Source organism: Macrotis lagotis, chromosome 1 (assembly GCF_037893015.1).
Source record: "Macrotis lagotis isolate mMagLag1 chromosome 1, bilby.v1.9.chrom.fasta, whole genome shotgun sequence".
In the NCBI taxonomy this organism is placed as follows: Eukaryota; Metazoa; Chordata; class Mammalia; order Peramelemorphia; family Peramelidae; genus Macrotis; species Macrotis lagotis.
The window spans coordinates 511611205-511632840 of record NC_133658.1 but is presented as its reverse complement, the minus strand read 5'-3'; the positions used below and the strand labels follow the sequence as shown (position 1 = coordinate 511632840).

At 35.7% G+C, this 21636-nt stretch overlaps 1 protein-coding gene across 4 annotated transcripts in view; it reads right to left on the bottom strand.

Moving 5' to 3' along the window:
* EFHC2 (EF-hand domain containing 2) overlaps positions 1 to 21636 on the bottom strand; it is a 297057-nt gene that overhangs the window by 241229 nt on the left and 34192 nt on the right. Inside the window, exon 1 of one of the 4 annotated variants that reach the window (XR_012474023.1) lies at positions 15341 to 15660. The exons of the other annotated variants lie outside the window; for them this stretch is intronic. The gene's annotated coding sequence lies outside the window, so the exon portion shown is untranslated. Of the gene's footprint in view, positions 1 to 15340; positions 15661 to 21636 lie in introns of those variants that run through there. 4 annotated transcript variants of the gene reach the window in all.

Genomic DNA, 21636 nt, shown 5'->3' with positions numbered 1-21636 from the left:
AGTTCAAATCCAGCCTCTGACACTTAATAATTACCTGTGTGAGCATGGTCAAGTCACTGAACCCCAAAGAAAGATAGTTGAAAAAGAAGGGAAGACAATTGTAAGGACAAGCTTACAGCTGGACTGGTAAGAACAGCAGCCAGTAGAGAAGAGCAGAGCTTTTAAAGGGAGTTTAGTATGCAGTCTATACTAGATGGAATTAGAGGAGTAAGGGCCATACTAGGAAAGTACATCCTGGTAAGATTACTTGAAGGCACCAATATATTTAGCAATACATGCCAGATCCTGCTAGCACAAGGTCAATATAAAGAATGGAGAAGAATTAACAGGTTTAAAAATGAACAAGGTGCCTGGTTGATATAGCACTTATTAAATGCAGAAGGGGCCTTGTTAGGTTCATTCTCTGCTAATGAGGGGGGGTTGCTTTGTAATTATAAGACCACCAAAGAAAAGAAAATAATTATAATATTTGTCTGGATTACAATATTTGACTCTGATACAGGTCTATTTTTCTCTCTCTCTCTGCCCAGTCTTCCCCTATGTGACTCTCACCAGCATTCTCAGCATCACAGCCAAAGAGAGTGACTAGAAATTATTGTCTCCAAGGAAGAGTCAACCCACCATCAGTAATGAAGATACATAGCTGCGATGGAGAATACCATCTGTATCCAGAGAAAAAACTTCAGAGCTTGAACAAAGACTATTGCCTCTAACTTAAAAAAAAAAGTTATCTTATTGTGTAATTTTGCTCTTATATTTTATTTTTTTTCCCTTAAGGATATGATTGCTCTCTCAAGACATTTAATTTACAATGTATAGCATGGAAATAATGTAAACACTAACACTTCTATGGGGGTGGGGGGAGGGAAGCAAGATTAGGGGAAAAGTTGTAAAATTCAAAAAATAAATGAATTAATTAAAAAAATTTTAAAAAAGAATTTTAGACTCGAAATTCTAAAAGAGTTTTGGAAATAAAAACAAAGACATCAAGATATCAAACTGGTAGCATAAACAGTGGGAGTGGGCTAACAGAAAGATAAAATATAAAGGAACTAAAATTACAAAAAAAAATAATGAAGTTACATTGCTCATTTGTTGGGGAATGTTCAAAGACATTTTTCTTTGAACAAAGATATTTCTTCAAAGACACTATCAAGAATTAATTACTGTATATAGAAAGTATTCTAGTACTTTTAATTTTTGAATCAACATCATTAATCATGACTGTCAACCAGTATTCAATAAAATTGTTGTTTGTCCTTCATTCTATAAGAAGACCTTGCCATCAGAAAGTTGATGCCATGACTTGCAAACAAATTGGATTTGAGTGAGGGAGAGATTTGCAAAGCCACCAATCTTGCTTTCTCCTCCAGAAACAACTGGATCCAGTAGCAAGATACAGATCACAAAGACTGAAGATGGTCCCAAGGCCATTCTCCAAGAGCTAACTCCCTCTTCTCTTATCATTTAGATATCTTCTTCTATGATTTCCTCTTTTACTGTCTCATACCAAGAGATGACCACCCTCTCAAGATAAACCTCTCTATATATACATCCTTAATTCCAACCTACCCTATTTTCTTCATCATCTTCACTCTCACTAATCTTCCATCATTCCCTCTCTGACTTCTCTATTGTGTAGTCATACATCAACTTTAACTCCATCTTTAAAAAAAACAAACAAAAAAATTCAACCCATTCTCATTTGATCTGAGTGTTCTCACTAGCTATTGTCTTAATTTTACCCTGACTAAATTCCATAAGAAAATTCAAATTGATGCTATCTCTTTGTCTCTTTGACTCATAACAGTCTGGCTTTCACCCTCATCATTCCACTGAAACCGCTCCTTTACTTTACATTTAGTAATAATCTCTTATTTTTAAAGCTAAAGGCCTTTTCTTAAATTTCATCCTTCTTGACCTCTTTTTGACATGTCAATCTTATCTTCTTTTCTCTAGGTTTTCCTGACACTGTTTTGAACTGGTTCTCCTCTTCAATCTTCTTTGCTTATAAAGAAAAGAATGAAGATACTGAAATGGGGAAAATGTTAAGAGAAATATATTCTATAATTAATCTGTTTCCTCTGCATTGACCATATACTCTATACTGACAATTTAACCCTACCCCCCCCATCCCAATGTCCAAGTTATGAAATGAGGTCAATGAACTTTAAGTATCTTGCTCCTCCCCGGCAAGGTAAATTCCTACCCAGACAAAAGCCTCTATCAACAAGACAATGGATCCTTGCCACAGTCTGAAAGGATTAAGCCCCTCATCAACAAGCCTCACATTTACCTATCTCTGTTCTTTGAGCTACTGCCCCTTATCAACATATCTCTCATTACTTCATCCTCTGCTCTCTGAGCTACCTACCCCTACCTACATCTTCAGATGTCTCCTTACCTCCTCAAAATCTTGCTCACTCCTCAGTTGGGGAAACATGATTCCCTAAATTCTCTTGCCCCTATTACCTAACCTTACCGCTTATACCCTGATGGCTCATCTCTCCCCTATACTGTCCCTACTACTCAACCTCTCATGGTGGTTTAGGTCTAGGTTGTTCTTTTCTTTAGCTTCCTTCATAGTTTAAGGGTCATTGATTTCCTACCTTCACTTTAACCTTTCTTTCCCTTAGCTTCTGCTTATACTTTATTTACTGCTTATACCTTGATGGTTCTCCTTCCTCTAGATGACAGCTTGTTCTGGGGAAGCATCATTCCCCCAAAATCTCTCATACCACTTTGTCCTTCTTTACTACTTATTCCCTGCTTGCTCATCTTCTTTTGGGGGACCAGGCACTCTGAGGGAAAATGATCCCCCAAATCCTCCCACCCTCTTCTCCATGCTGCTGGATCCATGTGGATTTAAGCCCAGGAACCTGTCTCATGGCTGTTTCTTTTTTTCCTTTCTCTTCACTTTCTTTGATGTTCTCACCAGTCTAGCTTCTTTGCTTAACTTCACTACTTCTACTGAAACTCACTATCTTGTGCTTTTCCAAAGAACCTAAGCTGTCGACTTTTTCTTGTGACTTGTGAACTTTGTAATAACCTGTGAACTTTTCCTATAACCTATGAATTAAAATTTAAGCCTTTTCTTACTCTCTATGAGTCAATGAGGTGGGTGATTTCATCACCCAAAATGAACCCACATTGATCCTCTATTCAATACTTCAACCAAATCATGTCCAGTACTTAAAGGTTTTCCCAAGAGTTTCTGCTTAGTTTGTTTCTCTTCTACCTCTATACTATCTTATTTGGTGATCTCTATAAGTCCCTTGGATTCAACTATAATTTTTATGCAGATGACTCTAAAATATTTCATCTAGCCCTAACTTCTCTCCAAAGCACTAGCCTCATATCACTTGCTGCCTATTGGACATCTTGAACTACAAACTGAAGGTCTTTTACTTTCTTTGAACCCCAGCAAAAAGTTATTTTATGTTTAATATCTTTTATTTTTTTATTTTATTTTATTTATTTTACTATTATTTATTTATTTTATTTTATATTAAGTGTCCTGTAAATATCTCAGAGTGTCTAAAATAGAATTAATTTATTTTCACAAAAATCTTACCCTCCTCAAAACTTCTCTCTTACCAGGCTGACAACCCTGGTAGCATTTATAACTTTATGGGGCCCAAGATTTCAAGGTGGGGAACAGCCCTTTCTCTCCTCAATTGACCTCCAACCCCTATATTTCCCTTCAGCAACAGAGGAGGTATTCTTCCTGACAGAACCTAACATAGAAACAGAAACAGGGAGGGACTTGACTCTCTCACTGCCACCCAAGTAGCAAAAAAAAACAAAAACAAAAAAACACCTGCAATCATTACATTTCTATATTGGACCCAAAAGAATGGTCCATTGTACCAACATAGAGTCAATTTAAAGAGTTATGTGGAACTTTTGAAAGTTTCATTCTGGATAAATAGTGATGCTCTTCCATTTTTGTTTAGCAATTCCCAAGCTTAACATGATTCTTAGCACTTAATAGTCATATAATGTTGGGTTTTGGGGCTGGTTTTAATCTATTTATTGTTTGCCCTTCTTGAAGAGGACCATGAGATTAGGGAAGTAATTCCATGATAAGCAAGTGACTTGGATGTGAGAGAGGAGGTGCTATGCTAATTCACCAGCTTCACTTTCTCCTCAGGAGTCATCTGGATCCCAGGGGCCAGATATAGATCAGAACCACTAAAGATGAACCAGAATGGATGCTCTACCAAAAAGAATACAAATTTTGATCCCTGAAACCTGGCAAGAAATTTGGGGTTTACAGAATCCAAATCACTCTGGGGCTCCTTGATTAGCCAACAATAAGTCTGAGACCAAATTCACTTGATCATTATTCAAGCCCTGATTGGCCCAGAGTAAATATAAAGCAACTGTTTCTGTTATGGTCAGAAACCCTTAAGAACTTTCCTTCTCAGATAGTTTTGGGTTTGTTTTTTTTTGACAATGCAAAAGAGGCCATTCTTTGTTTCATTTCTTTACTTGTCTTAATCAAGGAATGGGTATTCAGGTAAACTGAAACCTAAAGACTAAGATATTCTGCTTCAATGCATGATTATTAAATATATAAGTGAATAAGTGTATGTGTTTTGAATATTTCCATCCATTCACTTGGTGACTACTGGCAAATGTTTGTGGTCCCAGGGAAGCTAAAAGACAGTACATACAGAGTAAACCAAGAATAATCTCTTTTCCCTGGACTGTGAAGCTATCCCAGCACCTGCATTTAGTCAGAAATGGTTGAATATTAAATATCTTAAAATAGCTTATGTTCACTATTTCTAATAATAGTTTATCTAGCGTAATAGGATATTCTTTTAACCATTTAACAGTAGGAGGGGATAGGAAGTTAAGGAGGGCAGAGACATTTAAAATGACAAACAAAAGATATTAAACATAAAATAACTTTTCACTTGGGTTCAAAGAAAGTAGAAGGCCTTCAATTTGTATTATAAATTCTCAATTCTGAAACTTTGCTTTTTAGCAACATATTCTATTTGTGCCATCTATGAACAAAATTATAGGTAAGCCTAGACTAAATCTATGAGCATGTAATTACTAAGGGCTATATAGTCACCAAAAGCATATCCTCTCTTTCACTCCTATTTACCTTTTTGGGGTACATTGACATTTGTCTTCTACTACTCCCCACCTTGACATAACTCTATCAACATGGACCTGAACACTTAGACTCTGTATCTTCAGAATCTATGCCTCTTGCTCCTAAAATTAATCCACTCACCTTTGGAACTCCCTAAATGTAAATTAAACTAACTTAGCCAACAGATCATATTTGTTCTTAATATTCCATCTTAGCTCCCAGTCTTCAGCTCTCATCTTTCCACTTTTTACTTAAAGCACAGTAATCATGTCCACAGGTCTATTGTTTCTGGAAAGGATTTCTTCAACTCAGCATTCTTGTTCTCCAAACCAAAACACCTTTCCTAAACACTACTACCCTATATGTATTGTCATCCCCTTTTAAAATGTGAATTTTATTAAAAAGCACTTTCTCTTATACTTATGTGATAATTATTTTTTTGTTTTGACTTCTTTTTTATTTGTATTCCTAGGGCTTAACACAGTGCCTGAAGTAGAAAAGGACTAAAATGTCTTCTTTTCTAAGAAATATATTCCAGGTTAGTGACAAAAAGAGGTCACACATATACCAAGATATGACCTGTTCGTTGTAATAAAGAACAGAACATAAAGTAAATGTCCATCAATTAGGGAATGGCTAAAAACAGATAACATAAATATAATGGAATAAAACATGATGAATACAATGTAAAGGGTGAACCCCTTACAGATTTGCTAGATTATTTCACATTTCATAAAGGATTAAAACTTTAAGTAGGTTAATTTGAATGGCATAAAGGGCAGTGAAGCTTTGAGTAGCTAATCTGCATATGAAAAGCTAAGAAAGCAGCTGGTCAGAAAAGAGAGATAATTATGCCCAGAAGGCACAGATTGCCTCCAGACCTTTTCCAAGCCCAATCATTTGCATGTACCCTTAAAAAAAATTTAAGAATTCAAAAAAACTGAAGTTCCCTGGATCCCCAAACTATTTGGTGATTATTTGATAAATTGAATATTGTGGGATTAACCTACTTTGCAGAAACTAAAATCTGGAAAATATACTTGTACCATAAGACAGGATGAGGTCTTTCATAGGTTAGGTCTAACCTCAAATCAAGAATTACTGTTAGGATAAATGAATTCTAAAAGGCTTTAGCTTTTAAGGACACATCTACTGATCTATTCTCCTGCTTCCCACCTAGGAGACATTAGGTTTCAAAGTTGAGGTTCTGTGGGAAAATAACTTTTGCCAGCTCCAGGATATATGGTCCTTATCCTTTCTGAAAGAATATAGTTCAACCAAGGGGAAAAAAATCTAAGTCTGTACCCAAAAAAGGGGGAGGCTATAAAAAGAATTAGCCACCATAAGGAGACAAGGACTCCAGAAGTAAAGTTATGGGCTCCTGCAGAACTTGTTTTATCTTTATAGGGACTAGTGACCTCAGGCATTTGTAATCTGAATATACTCTTTTAAAAAGCAGTTAGAAGGAGACAATGGGGGAGGTGGAGCATCCCTGAAAAAGAAAAAAGGTTTTATACTGAAATTTTTTGTGATAACCACCATCTCTGACTGAGGGTTCAGAGTGCAGAGAGAGAATCACATATACTTTTCTTACAGAATTCCTGAGGGAAGAAAGATCATTAATCTTATCCAGGCAATAAATCAAATTTAGGAGAATAAGGATAAATGTTTGTCTTTCTCATTTTCAAAGAGGACCAATGACATCAAGGGATATGACGTCTTGACTCAAAGTGATTTGGATTTAAGTGAGGCAGATTTGCACAGTTGACAGCTTCATTCTCTCTTCCAGAATCACTGAAGTCCAGTGGCAAGATAAAAGTCAAGACAACTGACAAATGACCCAGTATACAGTAGATGATCTTGGTGTCTGTAATGACTGACCAAACACTAAACACCACTGTTTCAGCCACCTTCATGACCTTTGGAATAAATTCTCATCGATCCTTTCTGCTGAGAGAAGTCTTCACATGTTTGGGGTAGAGATCTCCTTTATTCATGGATAGATGTGAGGCCTGGTAGTAATCTTACCCTCATCCTGGGTAAACTCTTCTATGAAGACAGTTTTTATGGATTTGGTCACTGTATATATTATAGCTTCTTGGAATATAGGTGAGAGGTGGGGTCAAAGATGAAAAACAAAGATAGATGAGCAACCTTAAAAAGGGCTTGCCAAGTCTTCACACCAGAAATGCTAGTCCTCCCTTAACATGCCCTATGGGCAAACAGGAGTGACTGAATCATTACTTCACTCTATCACTGCTACAAAGAACATAGAAACATGGGATGGTAGGAGAAACTTGATTCATGTCTGATAGTTCAGGTTTGATTCTGGAATTAAATAAAATATAATCTATATAACGATACAAAAGGAAAGGTACTTAGTAATAGCAGGGTAAGGATATTTAATGATAATACCACACTAATTAAACCGAGCAATGTTTCCTGCTATTAATCATGATCTTGGTCCATGATCAGAAATCTGAGAGAGAGTGCTGGAGTTCCTTTTGGCTTTGAACTAGGACTCTACATCAACCATCAACCATCCAACCATCTCAGTGAAGGACAGTTTAGGTGGCACAGTGGGGAGAACACTGGCCTTGGAATCAGGTAAACAGGAGTTTGAATTCAGCCTAAGACACTTGACTCTTACTAATTGTGTAACCTTGGGAAATTCATTTAATCCTGACTGCCTCACATCCACAGCTATCTCCAGTCATCTTTATTCACAACTGGACACTTGACCCAGAGGGTTCTGGAGGAGAAAATGAGATTGCTGATTCAGCACAGCATCTCCTCACTCCAATCCAATTCATGTGTTTCTCATGGCATCACCTCTCTAATGTCATGGTCTTCAAAAATGAAGGTCAAAAACTATTATTATTATTATTATTATTATTATTATTATTATTATTATTATATCTCAGTCAGCTCTCAATTAACAGTTTAGAAAACTTTTAAGGAAAAGAACTAGCCTCATCTGAATGACAAGGACATGAGGAAAAGCTCATCTAACCCATAGGGCAAAGTTAGTAAATATAAATTTTGTCACACATGAGCAGACTAAATGGAATCAATTCAATATGACATAAGGAGAACAAAGAAAAAGGACCTGGAGAAGAAGGAAGAAGAAAGAAAAAGAACAAGAAGAATAAGACGACCAAGAATAAGAAGAACAAGACCAAGACCAAGACCAAGACCAAGACCAAGACCAAGGACAAGGACAAGGACAAGGACAAGGACAAGGACAAGGACAAGGACAAGGACAAGGACAAGGATAAAGACAAGAAGGAGGGGCAGCTAGTTGGTGCCTGGAGTCAGGAGGACTAGAGTTCAAATCCAGCCTCAGACATTTAGTAATTCCTAATTGTGTGACCTTAGGAAAGTCACTTAATCCCATTGCCTTAAATAAATAATTTTTCTTTAAAAAAGGAGGAAGAGGAGGAGGAGGAAAAGCAGGAAAAAGAAATACGAGTAGGAGGAAAAGATGAAGAAAGAGTAGAAGAATAAGAAATAAGAAAAAAGAGGAGGAGGAGGAGGAGGAAGAGAAAGAGAAAAAGAAAGAAAATAAACAGCAGAGATTTAACAATTAGTGTTTTGGCAATGTGCCAATCACAGTTGCTACTATCTCATTTGATCCTCACAACAACTTTGAAATAGAGTTGCTATTATTATCCTCATTTTCCAGATGAGAAAACTAAGGCAAACAAATGTTAAGTGATTTGCCCCGAGTCACACTGTTAGTAAAGGTCTGAGATCAAATTTGAATTCAGATTTTTTTTTTTTGGCAAGGCAAATGGGGTTAAGTGGCTTGCCCAAGGCCACACAGCTAGGTAATTATTAAATGTCTGAGACCAAATTTGAACCCAGGTACTCCTGACTCCTGGGCCGGTGCTTTATCCACTACGCCACCTAGCTGCCCCCCTGAGTTCAGATCTTCTTGACCCCAAAACAAATGCTCTGTGCATTTCATCACCCAGCACACCTGAGAGACAGAGAAACAGAGAGAGAGAGAATGATCACAATAGGAACAAAAGAACAACAAAACAACCAAAACTTAGCATTACAAAACTATAATGACCAGCTTTGTTCCCCAAGAAATGATATGAAAAAGGTCCTTTGCTTCTTAGCAAAGGTAGGAGGCTATAATCATGAATATATCAGAATTTTTTCATATATTGACTAGTTTTTCTAAACTATTTTTTCTCTTCTTTTTTATTCTTTATTATGAAAGTCAGCTCTCTGGATGATGGAGGGGAAGGAATACACATGGAAATACTAGTGAAGTAAAAATCAAAAGACATTAATAAAAATTAATTTTGTTAGAGGAAGGCAGCAAATGTTACTGACAACCTTAACTAGAAGCAGTTTGTTGCTGTTATTGTTTTTAATAAAAATTTGTCCGGACCTCTGGCTATTTGTTCCATCTTCTAGCCCTTATATTGTGAACGTAAAGCTCGATGTGTGACAATGTTTTCTGAACTTTCAGGTTAACAAAAGTCAGATGAGATCTCTTTGTGACACTATAGTGCAACCCAAGGGAGTCTGGTTGTCAGGGAGGTTTTCTCTCTGAGTGTGTATGTGTCTGTGAGTCCCTGGGGAGAGCCTTCCAAAGTAGGCATACAGCAAACTGCTCAAGTTTAATATGTCACAAAACGTACCAAGGAGTTTGAAAGTGACAACACTGTGAACAAGGACCACGACAGCTGCGTCTTTGACATCTTCCAAGCCCTGACTTAAGCTCAGAGAGGAATGGACAACAGAGATGTATGTAATTCAATGTTCCACAAACATGAGTTAAACACAGACTTTATTCAGGACTCTGTACAACATAAATTGATAAAAACACAAACACAAACTGTCCCTGTCTTCAAGGAGCTTACATTCTAATAGAAAAGAGGGAAGGGACAGACTATATCATGTACACAGAAATAAAGTAAAGTATAAATAAATTTTGAAATATAAGCAAGCTTGGGCCAATTAACTTCAAGAGGGTAAAAGTACTAAAAACAAGGAGATTAGGAAAAGTTTCACATAAGGAGATAGTATTTGAGTAGTTCTTTGAAGGAAGCTCTGGATTCCAAGAGGTGAAGGTGTAAAAAGTAGGTTAGAAACATAAGGGATCACTTGTAGAATGTGAAAAAAAGAGATAGCTTTTTTTTTTCTGGTTTGAGGCAATCAGGTTTAAAGAATTAACTAGCTAATAAAATTCTGAGGCTTGATTTGAACTCAGGTCCTTACTTTAGGGTTGGTGCTTTATCCACTGTGCCACCTAGCAGAAAAATGAGATAGTTCCATGTAAGTAGAACACCTAGAAGGTCAATTTGTATAGAATGAGTGAAGTAGAGTAATATGAAATATGACTAAAAATGGAAATGAGGACATATTTTAGAGTACTTTCAATGACAGATTGAAGATTGCATATTTTATCCTACAGGTAATAGTGAGACTGGGGGTTTTAGAATAGGAGAATGATAATCAGTAAGACCTGACAAATAGATTGACACTGCTATCCATTAAGATCATTCAGCTCAGCTCTCATTAAGATCATTTGGATCTATTATCTTTAGTTCTCAAGTCTATGTTACTTTAGGGTAGGGAATGCTCTGATTAGTCATTATAATCATCCAATATTCTTGAAGGGATTGAAGTCCCTTGTGAGCTTGGTTCTCATGACTGAATTAGTCAGATTTTGATAAATTGAGGTCAAACAAAAAATTAGGTTTCTGATCATGTAAAAAACAAGGACCAGATTATGGAACAATGAATAGTCTCCTCCAACAGAATGTAACCTCCATAAGGGAGAAATCAGTTTCTGTATGTGTAGTCTCTACCATGCCTCTCTTACAATCACCTGAGAAGTTTAACTGCCTTCTGACCTGAGCACAGGGAAACAAACTTGTGAACTACAGGACCAAGCCAATACTGAAAGACAGCACATAGCATTTGTGCAAATTAGCCTGTAGTATCTATGAAGCTCTTTATGGTTGGGTTCCATCACAGGAAAAGGGGTGTTCTCAAGTTAACTCTACTGTGTTTGACACCAGTCAAAATAGAAGAATTCCTCACGAAGTCTATCATTTTGTTGCTTAGGTCACAGCTAACAATAAAAAATTTAGCCTGCAATATATGATTCTTACAAGAGCCATTTAGAAAGGAAGGCAGTCCAACCAAGATAAAGTGTCTGTCCTAGAATTCATATGTTAAGGACAAGACAATAATAAGGTGCTAGTGTAAAAATTGCCCCAAATCTGACTGAAACATGCATTCATATACATATATATATATACAATGTAAATATGTATGCATGTTTATCAAAATCATATACATGAAAACATGTATTATATGGATACAAACATATGCACATCCACATATACATACCTATTCTTTGGGTCTCAAGGGGAATGGAATATTAGGAAGCAAGGAGGATTTCCACAAAGGCAGCATAATATAGTAGAGACCCAATTTGGAGTTAGAAGATCTATATTCAAATTCTGTTTGACACTTAAATGTTGTGTGACCATGCAAGTCTTTTAACTTTTATGAATCTCAATTTCCTCTCTATAAAATGAGAATAATATTACTTTCCCCACAGATCTAACTTCATACACAGAAAAAAAGGAAAACATGTTACAAAGGAAGTGTAAAGAAATATACGCCTTTGTTTCTTTAAGAGTTAATAAATTCCCTAATAAATCTTGACATTATTGTAAGGTAGTTAGTCATTGAGTGACTAAAGAACTGGCTACCCATGGACATGAAAAAGCAAGTTTGCCAATTCTAGAATCAGTTGAGAAAAGAGGAACTCATCCTTTGTGAGAGTAAATCACTGGCAGTTGGCAGAAAGAAAAAAATTCAATTAAAACTCTTGAAAATGAATTCCTCTTCACCTTTCCCTTTCCAACTCATTCTAATGTGCAACATAGATGAAGGAATTTCTCTCTTCCCTGACAATAACAATACCCCCTTGCAGAGGGAAAACCCATGCAGCAGAAGATGCTGTGCCCAACAGGGAGCAAGCTCAAAGGGTCTAGTTGTAGAATCCAATCGAACATTAGAGAAAAGCAAGCCCAGGGAATCCAGTACAGAGACATTCCTAGCAAAGGTGCTGTACCCAAGGAAAACAGCATAAGGACACCCTGAGAAGAGATCCCCTTTCAAAAGACCTTTTCTGATTCTCAGTTATTTTGTGTCTCACCAAAACCACTGTATATTTCTTGTGTTTATGTCCAATATTTACTTACCTTTAAACATATTGCCTCCCTCCAACAAAATATGTAAGCCCCATGAGACCAATAACTGTCTGCTTAATTTTGTATTTATAGCCAAAACACCTAGTACAATGCCACAGAGTTTGGTGGTTCACTGATTTGGATCATTATGGGGATTTACTGGATCTAGGAGAGAGGTGTCAAATATGCAGCCCAAAATGCTCCTCAGTGGTGCCCAAAACAGAATAAATGAAATTGGGAAATATTAAATTTACCAAAATAAATTTAAAAATACAGTAAGACAAAGATAATATAAATATGTAGTTTTCTTTTTTGTATGTAGTTTTCTAAATCAATATGCAATATCATTACATAATTTGGTGGTCCTTGTTTCTATTTGAGATTGACACCTGCTGGTCCAGGAGAGTAACAGGGCTGCTCAATGGATTTTTTAAAGCATTGTTGCTATTATTATGCAAGTTAATTACTTTTATTGCTTCTTGGCTAAAATTAAATACTGCATACTGTATATACACAAGTTTGTCTACTTTTGTACAAAGTAATATCAAGGTTACATGACTATGGCTCCATTTATCTGTTTCAATTGGGTAAATTCACAAATCTTTGTTAACAAACCCCAGATAAAAAAATTGCCCCTCTGAGAAAGGCAAAGCGGAGTAATAAAAGTTGATTCTCTAAGAACCATAAAGAGCTTATCATTTACTCAATAATTCAAGCTCTGTATTTGAGCCACTAAGGTAAGTGAACATGGAACAAATCCAGAACCTGAATCATGCTGAAAAGGATTAGGATAGTGGTTACCCAAACTACTTGCTGGTTGAAATTATATATAGTAACTATAACTCTGTAGCTAAAAACAATAATATAAACAATAGATTACATATTATATATAGTGAAGTATTCAATTAAAAGAATTTACTATGTGCAAGATAATTCTAGGCAAGGGGGAAAAGGAAAAAAGAAAAACAGCCTACCTTCAAAGATTCTATAGGGGAATGCAACAAGTATAAAAAGGGGAGAAAAGGTAATTTGAGTATGGAGAAAACACTAATGACTGGGAGTATGGAAATATCAGAAAATGCTTTTCATAAGAGATGTAAACTAAGGATTCTAAGAGGTGGCAGTGGGAAGAGAGGGAATTTCAAGCTTGAGGAAACCACATGAATAAAGACAAAGAAGACAGATGGAATGCCGAGTTTGGGAAATAAATAGCAAGTCAAATTTGGATGGAATGCAGTATGTGCAGGAAGAAAATAATAAAATGAAATAAGTTTGTAAAGATAAGCTGGGACTTGATTGCAGAAAGCTCTTTAAAACAAGTTTAAACCTTAACAAAAAATTCAACAAAGAACCACTGAAGTTGTTGTTTTATTAACAGAAATACATATGTTCAAACCTGTACTTTAGAAAGATTATTTTGGTGGTTATTTAGAATGATGGATTGGAGTGGGGAAAGGCAGGAAGCAGTATGACTGATGAGAATGAGAGATGAAATAGACTTGTATAAGTATCTACAGAAAAAAAGCTGTGGATGGACTTCTGACAAATATGGCAATCAGGAACTTTCCAGCAAGGACCAGTTCCCCAAAGAACTACCTTATGAATGATGAAGAATGCCAGAGGAGAAACAAAGATGCAAGAAAAATAAAATGAAACATTAGGAAGTCTCTCCTCACAGTACAGAATGGTACAAGGAGACACCCTGAAAACCACAGACCTCCAGGAAATAAAAGACATCTAATTAATTGGGGGAGGTGGGGAGGGAATGAAACTAGCACAGGGTTCCAGGCTGGGTTTCAATAGAAAATAACTTAAGGGTAGTTGGATGAGGATGAAACCACAGTCTGTGTGGCATTGGGAAAGGATAGGACCCAGCTCTGAGGTTCAGCTCTAGGTTCCAGTCAAAGACTGAGGAAGGCAAGAGTGTGGCCCAAGGGGGTTTTCTAATCAAGGACTACAGAATGGGAGGTAGAGGAAATACCCAAATATCTATCCAGAACTTTGTTAGAGTGGTGGTGCTGGCTTTTAGTGCAAAAAGAACTTGATCCTTGAGATACATGCTTGCCCCATTCAGAAATACAATGGAAAATAAGGCTTGGGTCTAGACAATCACAGGCTATGAGTACAGAAGACAAAACCTGGCTTTAGCACAAATTCCTAATAAAAGATATATTAGAGAAACAAGTAGATTGAAAAAAAACTCCTAATACATTGAAATAAATACTAAGGGTAAAAATAATTTTAGGACAAAATCTGAAAAGAAAAAAAAAATCTCTGCAATGGTGACAAGTAGAACTTTGGAGGGGAAAAAAACAAATCAGCCACAAAGACTCTAAGAGAAAATGGAAAAAAACTTACAAAAGCTGAAAGAAGAAACAAGTAAAATTGGAAGAAAACAGCTTAGAATTGAAGGTAGACAATATTATCCAAGAAGTAGACAGTTTGAAAAATAGGATGGAACAAACAGAACTTTGAAGATCAAGGATACACAGCTAGAAATGTTAAAATGAAAAAAAAAAATCTGAAAAAGTAGAATACAAGAGGAATTTACTATTTAAAAACCTAGAAATAAAAGCTGAGGAAAATAAATAAAAAGATCACTAGAATCCTTGAAAACCATGATCAAAATAAAAATTATAATAAAACAAAAAATCACACGTTAAGAAAGTATCTCAGAACCAATAGAATCAGAGGACAAAGAAAAAAAATGGAAGGAATACATAAGTCAACACCAGAAAGAAATCCCAAATATAAATGAAAATGTCATAGCAAAAATTTAGAATTTCTAAAGCAAAGGAAAAAATATGCCATAAGAAGCCAAGAAGGAAGATATTAAGCACCAAGGCAACAAAATCAGGATTCATATAAGGTTATGCAGTAATTACTAGAAAGTAAAGGAAATTTTATAATAAGATATACTAAAAGATAAAAAGTGGCATATTTCCAAGAATAACTTTCTCTGCAAAACTTACTATAATCCCACATGGGGAAAACTGACCTTTAGAAGACTAGATGACTTTCAAGCATTCCTGCTGAGAAAACCAGAGGTGGGCAGAATCTTTGAAATTCAAACATGAGACAGGAGAAACCTAGAAAGGAAGATTCATTTAAGCTATTTAAAGGAGCTAAATAATGGTCAAGTGCTTATATTCATTAGGGAAAGAAATGACCATTTTCTCTTCAGAATCCAATTTCTTCAAAGGTCACAGTATTTTTAAAAGACAAATTGAAGGTCCAGGCATGATTTTCTTCTGTTTAATTTGTTCTAAGAGGGCAAAGAAGGGGGGAAGGTGAAGAATATGACAGGGAAGAAAAGGAAGGAATTCCCTATTTCTCATAATTAGGACACATCAGAAAAAGATTATACTAATATAGAAATGAGGGGGAATAAGACAATTCATAAATTTCACTCTTATCTGAACTGGACAAAGGAAGCTTGAATGCACAGTGACTCACATAATGTGTTTGGTATAGAAATGCAGTAAAATAAAGAGGGAAGTGGCTAAGGCAGAGAAAGTGAATAGAAGTATTTCAGGTAGATGTGGGGAAGGAATACTGAGGCAAAAGAAATGTCAACCATAAAGATATGATTATGGAGAGAAGACAAAAGAGAAATGGTAAGATACTGGACCAGGCTGGATGAAAGAGGAAATAGAAAAGAAACCTTGGTCTCATTCCCTTCTTTCTGCCTACTTTTTTTCATTAAAGGGAGAAGCCTATTTCTTGCCAAGATGGTGAGGAGATAGATTGTCCAGCTCCCTCTTACCAACTGTAGCAAAATCTGAAATTTGAATCAAATCAAGTAAATATCAAGAAATCCAATGAGAATCTACAGTAAGTGACATCTTCTACCACCTAACTTCAAAAAGTCATCTAGAAGCCCATGCATGATAATAAAAAAGAGAGCCTCCCTCTCCTGGGAAATCCAAAGGAGCAGCACTAGACTGTGACAAACATGGTGCCACAATACTGAAACCCAGACAGCCTGGGCCCAGGAGCTCTGCAATCCCTACCACCCTGAACTGAGATGCTAAGGAAGACCCTGAGGATATAACATTCGGAACCTTGAAGATCCAGAGAATCCCCAACCCTGAGACAATCAGCAGGAGAACCTAGGCAAGACCAGGTAGAGTCTATCACACCACTCATGAATGCATCAAGAGGTGAAACTTGTCATTGGTACAAAGTCCCAATTCAGGTACTAAACTTGAAGGGATGAATAACTTAAAGAAAACAACTACTAATAAATAATTATTGAAAATATAACCATAGGCAATTAAACATAGAGACTCAAAGGTTTTCAGGAGAGAAAATAGATTTTTTCACAGAGAGCACATGAGTACATGGAATAAATTAAGAACTAAAAAGTGAAATGAAAGTTCTGGAAGGACGAACTAGGAGAGAACTCAGAAGAGAAAGTGATAATAAACCTTACCCCAAAATTGGATGCCCTGAAAACCAAAATGGACCAAAGAGAAATCATTGACTCCATATGGCATCAAGAAATATTCAAAGGGGCAGCTAGGTGGCACAGTGAATAGGGAGTCAGGAGGACCTGAGTTCAAATCTGACCTCAGACACTTAATAACTGCCTAGCTGTGTGACCTTGGGCAAATCACCCAACCCCATTGCTTTAAATAAAATTTGTTATAGAAAGAAATATTAAAATAGGAGCAAAAGATTATACTTATATATATATATATATATATATATACAGATACAGATATGCATGTATATTATATACATATACATATATACATTACAAGAGATCTGATATCTGAAAACAACTGACCTGGAAAACAAATCAAGAGATAGAATTTAAAAGTCATTGAATTCCCTGAAAACCATCAAGAAAAGAGACCAGACACAATGTTTCACAAAATCATAAATGAAAATGACCCAGGTCATCTCCAATAGTCTTGATTCATATCTAGCCACTGATCCCAGGTGACTCTGGAGAAGAAAGTGAAACCGGCATGTGTTTGTCATGCGTCACCTCTCTGATGTCATGGTCTTCTTCAAGAACGAAGGACTATCAACATCAGCAGCAGCAGCAGCAGAACTATCATCATCATTATCATTCACACACCCTTTTCTCCAATGATAGCTGCTACCTTGGGGCAGACCTTTATCACATACCTGGACTTTTGTTGGGTCTCCCTACTTTACATCTTGCCCTCACCAGTCCATTCTCCATTTTAGTTGTCAAAGAGATAGTCCTCCAGCACAGATCTGCTCATGTTGCTCTTCAACTAAAAAATACAGTGGCTTTATATCATCCCAAGATAAATATAAAATTCTACTTGGTTTTGAAAGCCCTTCACATTCTGGCTTCTTCCTATCTTTCCACTATTCTCCCAAATTCTCCATGTTCTAGCAGTACCATCTTTTTCTAGCTATCCTTCTGGTTCCCTATTCCTCTAAGTGTTAAAGCTATCCTCCTAAGACTACCCCCAATTTTCCTTCAATACTGTGTTTATTATATATCTATTCATTTTATATAATTTATTATATATCATATTGTAAAACATAAACATGTAACTATATATAATTTAGAAATGTTTTATTTATTATACATTATATAACGTATTATTATTATATGGTTATTTTCATTTTGTCTCCCACTTTTTAATGTAAGTTCCTTGAGACAGGAAGTGTTTTGATCTTTCTTTTATGTGCTTAGCACAGTTTTTTGTACAAAATAAGCCTCAGTGACTTGCTTTGACCTAGAAAGACCTAGTTTGTAATTTGGACTATTGATGCTCCAAAAGAAAAAAATAAGAAAGTATTAAAAATAAATACTTTCTTATTCCCAGCATAATATTTAACCTGGGTCATCAATAATTGGGGCATAATATGCAAGTATCTATTTATTTAAGTTCTATTTTCTCTTAATGTTTTTCCCTTGGAGAGCATCTACTAACATGGATTTAGTTGTCATTTCTATTCAGGTATCTCCTACATCTATCTTTCCCACTTACTCCTACTCTGAGATTTAGTGTCATATTTACAGATCCTTGCCAATATTTCAGCCTGAACATCTTAAAACCAAGATATCTATAGGGCCAACCCCCCCAAGGCATTTTATTTTCTTTTTCTGAGGATCTTTCCCTCCCAGAGTGATCATTTTGTGGTAATTAAATTAAGCCATTTTATCTCTCAATTTTTACCTAGAATGGGTTGCCACAGATAAAAATGAGATCTTAATTTAGAAGCCAAAGTCATCCACTGTCATCACTAGTCACCTTGACTTTTGTCTTACCACTGGATTCTAATAACTCTGGAGAAGAGTGAAGCTGTTGACTCTACCTGACTTACTTGAATCCAATTCATTCACAGGTCAAGACATCACCCTAATGATGTCATTGGTTCATTTTGAGAAAGAAGGACAAATAACAACTAAAAAGGAAAAGATTTAGGCTGATAGCTAAGAATATTTATGATTCAAAGTTGAATATTATCCTACAGGTATTTTTTTAAGAGGATTTTTAATGGAACCGAGGACTTCCAAGTATTTCTGATGAAAAAAGTCAAAAACTGAACAGAATTTTGACATATAAACATAAGCATCCAAAGAAACATAGTTAAATTTATTTGAACAACTTGGGAGAATTATATGATAGTGTAAAGTTAACACTGTTTTCAGGGGAGAAGAAATAAGTGTCCCTTTGGAACCTGAATGTCCATGAAGAGAACTGGTGAACTAAATGGAAAAACAAGTCCTGCGTATGAATTAGTTCTATACTAAGGGTCTGAATAGTGAAAAGAGAAGGAAGGAAGGATAAAATGAGGAATACACCAGCATAGAAATGAAGAAAGAAGAAGTGGAACTTTCTATTTCTTGGAACTAGGTACATGAAAAGAATAGACAAATGGAGGAAGGGGTAAGGAAAGTGAGGATTAGATGAACCAAACTCTTATATAAAGTAGACAAACGATAGTTGAAAACATACACAAAAAGTTTGGTGTGGACATAAATAAAATTCAATAAGGAAACAAACAAAAGGTCTGGATCAGAGGGTAAAGATGCATATAATACTAGGGGCAGAATAGCAATAATCAGAAGAATCTTTCAGATTCTAAATGAGTCCACTAATGAAAGAAAACAGAAAAAAAGAACTAGAATTTTATGGGAATACATTGGATCTGTTGTAAACAACTAATGAAATGGTTGAACAAATTGGCATATATGAAAGTAATAAAATATTATTGTGCAATAACATTATAAGGGAGAAATTATGAAAATTAAGGAAGAAATGACTTCAGAGAATACTGAGTAATATGAACTGAGGTTGGATGACATCAGCAAAACCAGGAAAACAATGTGTACAAGGATAGCAACAAAGAAAAACAACTTTTGAATGATTTAATTCTGAACAATGCTGCAAGATACAAGCCAGTTTGCCTATAGCAATTTAAAAAATGGAAAAAATCACTAGAAAAAAAAGGCCATTCCAAAAAAATTTAACAAAAAGTTAATATTCCATATAAGGTGCAGACACATATTTTGGGATATGGTCACTATGTGGATTCCTTTTGCTTGATTATGTTTATTTGTCACAAGGTGGGATTTCTTCCATTTTCTTTTTCTTAATAGGGGAGGGAGGGTTAAGGAAGAAGGGGAACTAGCAACATTGATGTCAAAAAGAGAAGACACAGAAACCTTTTGAAAATGCATAGAATAATGGAAGCTCAGAAGGAAACAAAGACAAGAGGAAAATTTTGAAAGGGATGTATATAATTTTTAACAAAAAGGGGGGACAAGAAATATAAAGTCACAAATTCATTGAGTTCTCTTTTTGTATTTTCCAAGTACAGATTTGTTAGTGTTTAAGTTCAAATAAAAAAAGAAAATTATATAAGAACAGAAAAATTAGAGTAAGATATTGATGGAGGAAAAATACTTCTAACAATCATAATCATGAAAGTGAATAGATGAACTCATCAAAAAGAGGAGGGTAACTGAAACTCTTTATAATTACATTTAGAAAATAAAATCAACAATATATCCTTCATAAGAAAGAAACATATTTAAAAGATAAAGATTCAGAAAGTTAAGTTAAAAAGATAAAATAGAATCTATTATTAGATGAATCCAAAAAAGTAGGTATGGCAATCATGAGTTCAGAAAATAAACACAAATAGGAAAACTTCATTAAGCCTAGCTCAAAGGCACAAAAGATAATGAGACTATCAATATAGTAATACCTATCTTCTGCTGTAACCAGAATCTCGAAACCAAACAGAGCTTCTCAATCTTATGTCCACCAAACAGTACCAAAAAGTGATGACTGTGAGACCAAACAATAAATACCCAGCAGAGACCATACATTCCTGGCAGAGTTCCCACCATCTAATTTCAACCCAGAAAGAGAAATGTGAGATGTCAGTTGAAGATACAACACCCTGAAGCATCAAAAGAAAATTGTTCCTCTGCATAAATGTCTTGATCTCTAATAATATGGGCCTTGGCCACCATGTGTGTAAAGCTCCACAAATGTTCTCTAAGAAGTCCACTCTTCTCAGTGATGGCAAGTCTAATTATGGCTGGTGTATCCCAGGTTTATTGACTGTTTGTATGGGGGGGGGGGGCGAACAGTTTGCTACTTTTCTTAGTGTAAGATCAGGGGATGTTCATGAACTGGGATTTTGAGAGAAAGCAGATCCAAGAGTACCTTGAACCTTTGGCAATTTTATCAGAGGGACTCACTCTAAATTATGAGTGATATGTGAATGGACACATACTGGGGTAAAATTAACTATCAGGAAATAGCAATAAGAATGTATATGAAATAATTTACAAAACCTTGTTTGATTTTTGCTCCATCTCACAGTGTTCTTTTTTTTAAAAAATTCTCTTTGGTTTGTTTTTTTAATACTTTCATATTCATACTTGACAGTGAAGGCTCAAATAAAATTTATGTGAAAGAGTAGAAATAACCTTGAGAGAAAGTAAGTCCCACTTTATAGATGAGGAAACTAAGGCTAGGAGACCTTAAGTGAATCAGCCCAGGGTCATACTATTAGCAAATGACAAATTTGAAACTGAAACCAGAACTTTTGACTGTAAATTCAGTGTTCTTTCCAGTAAATGACTAGAGAATGAATGCTTTTTTAAACACTTCCCATTTTCTTGCTCTTTCCATAAAGTGACTGACAACTGCTTCATTTTTAATCTCTTTTATCCATTCAATAAAGGATTTCTGCCACAGGCCCTATAAGACTGCTCAAAGGCTAGGGATTGAGGGAAAGCCATTTCCCAATGGGTAGAGCTAGTCTGGTCATTTAGTATTT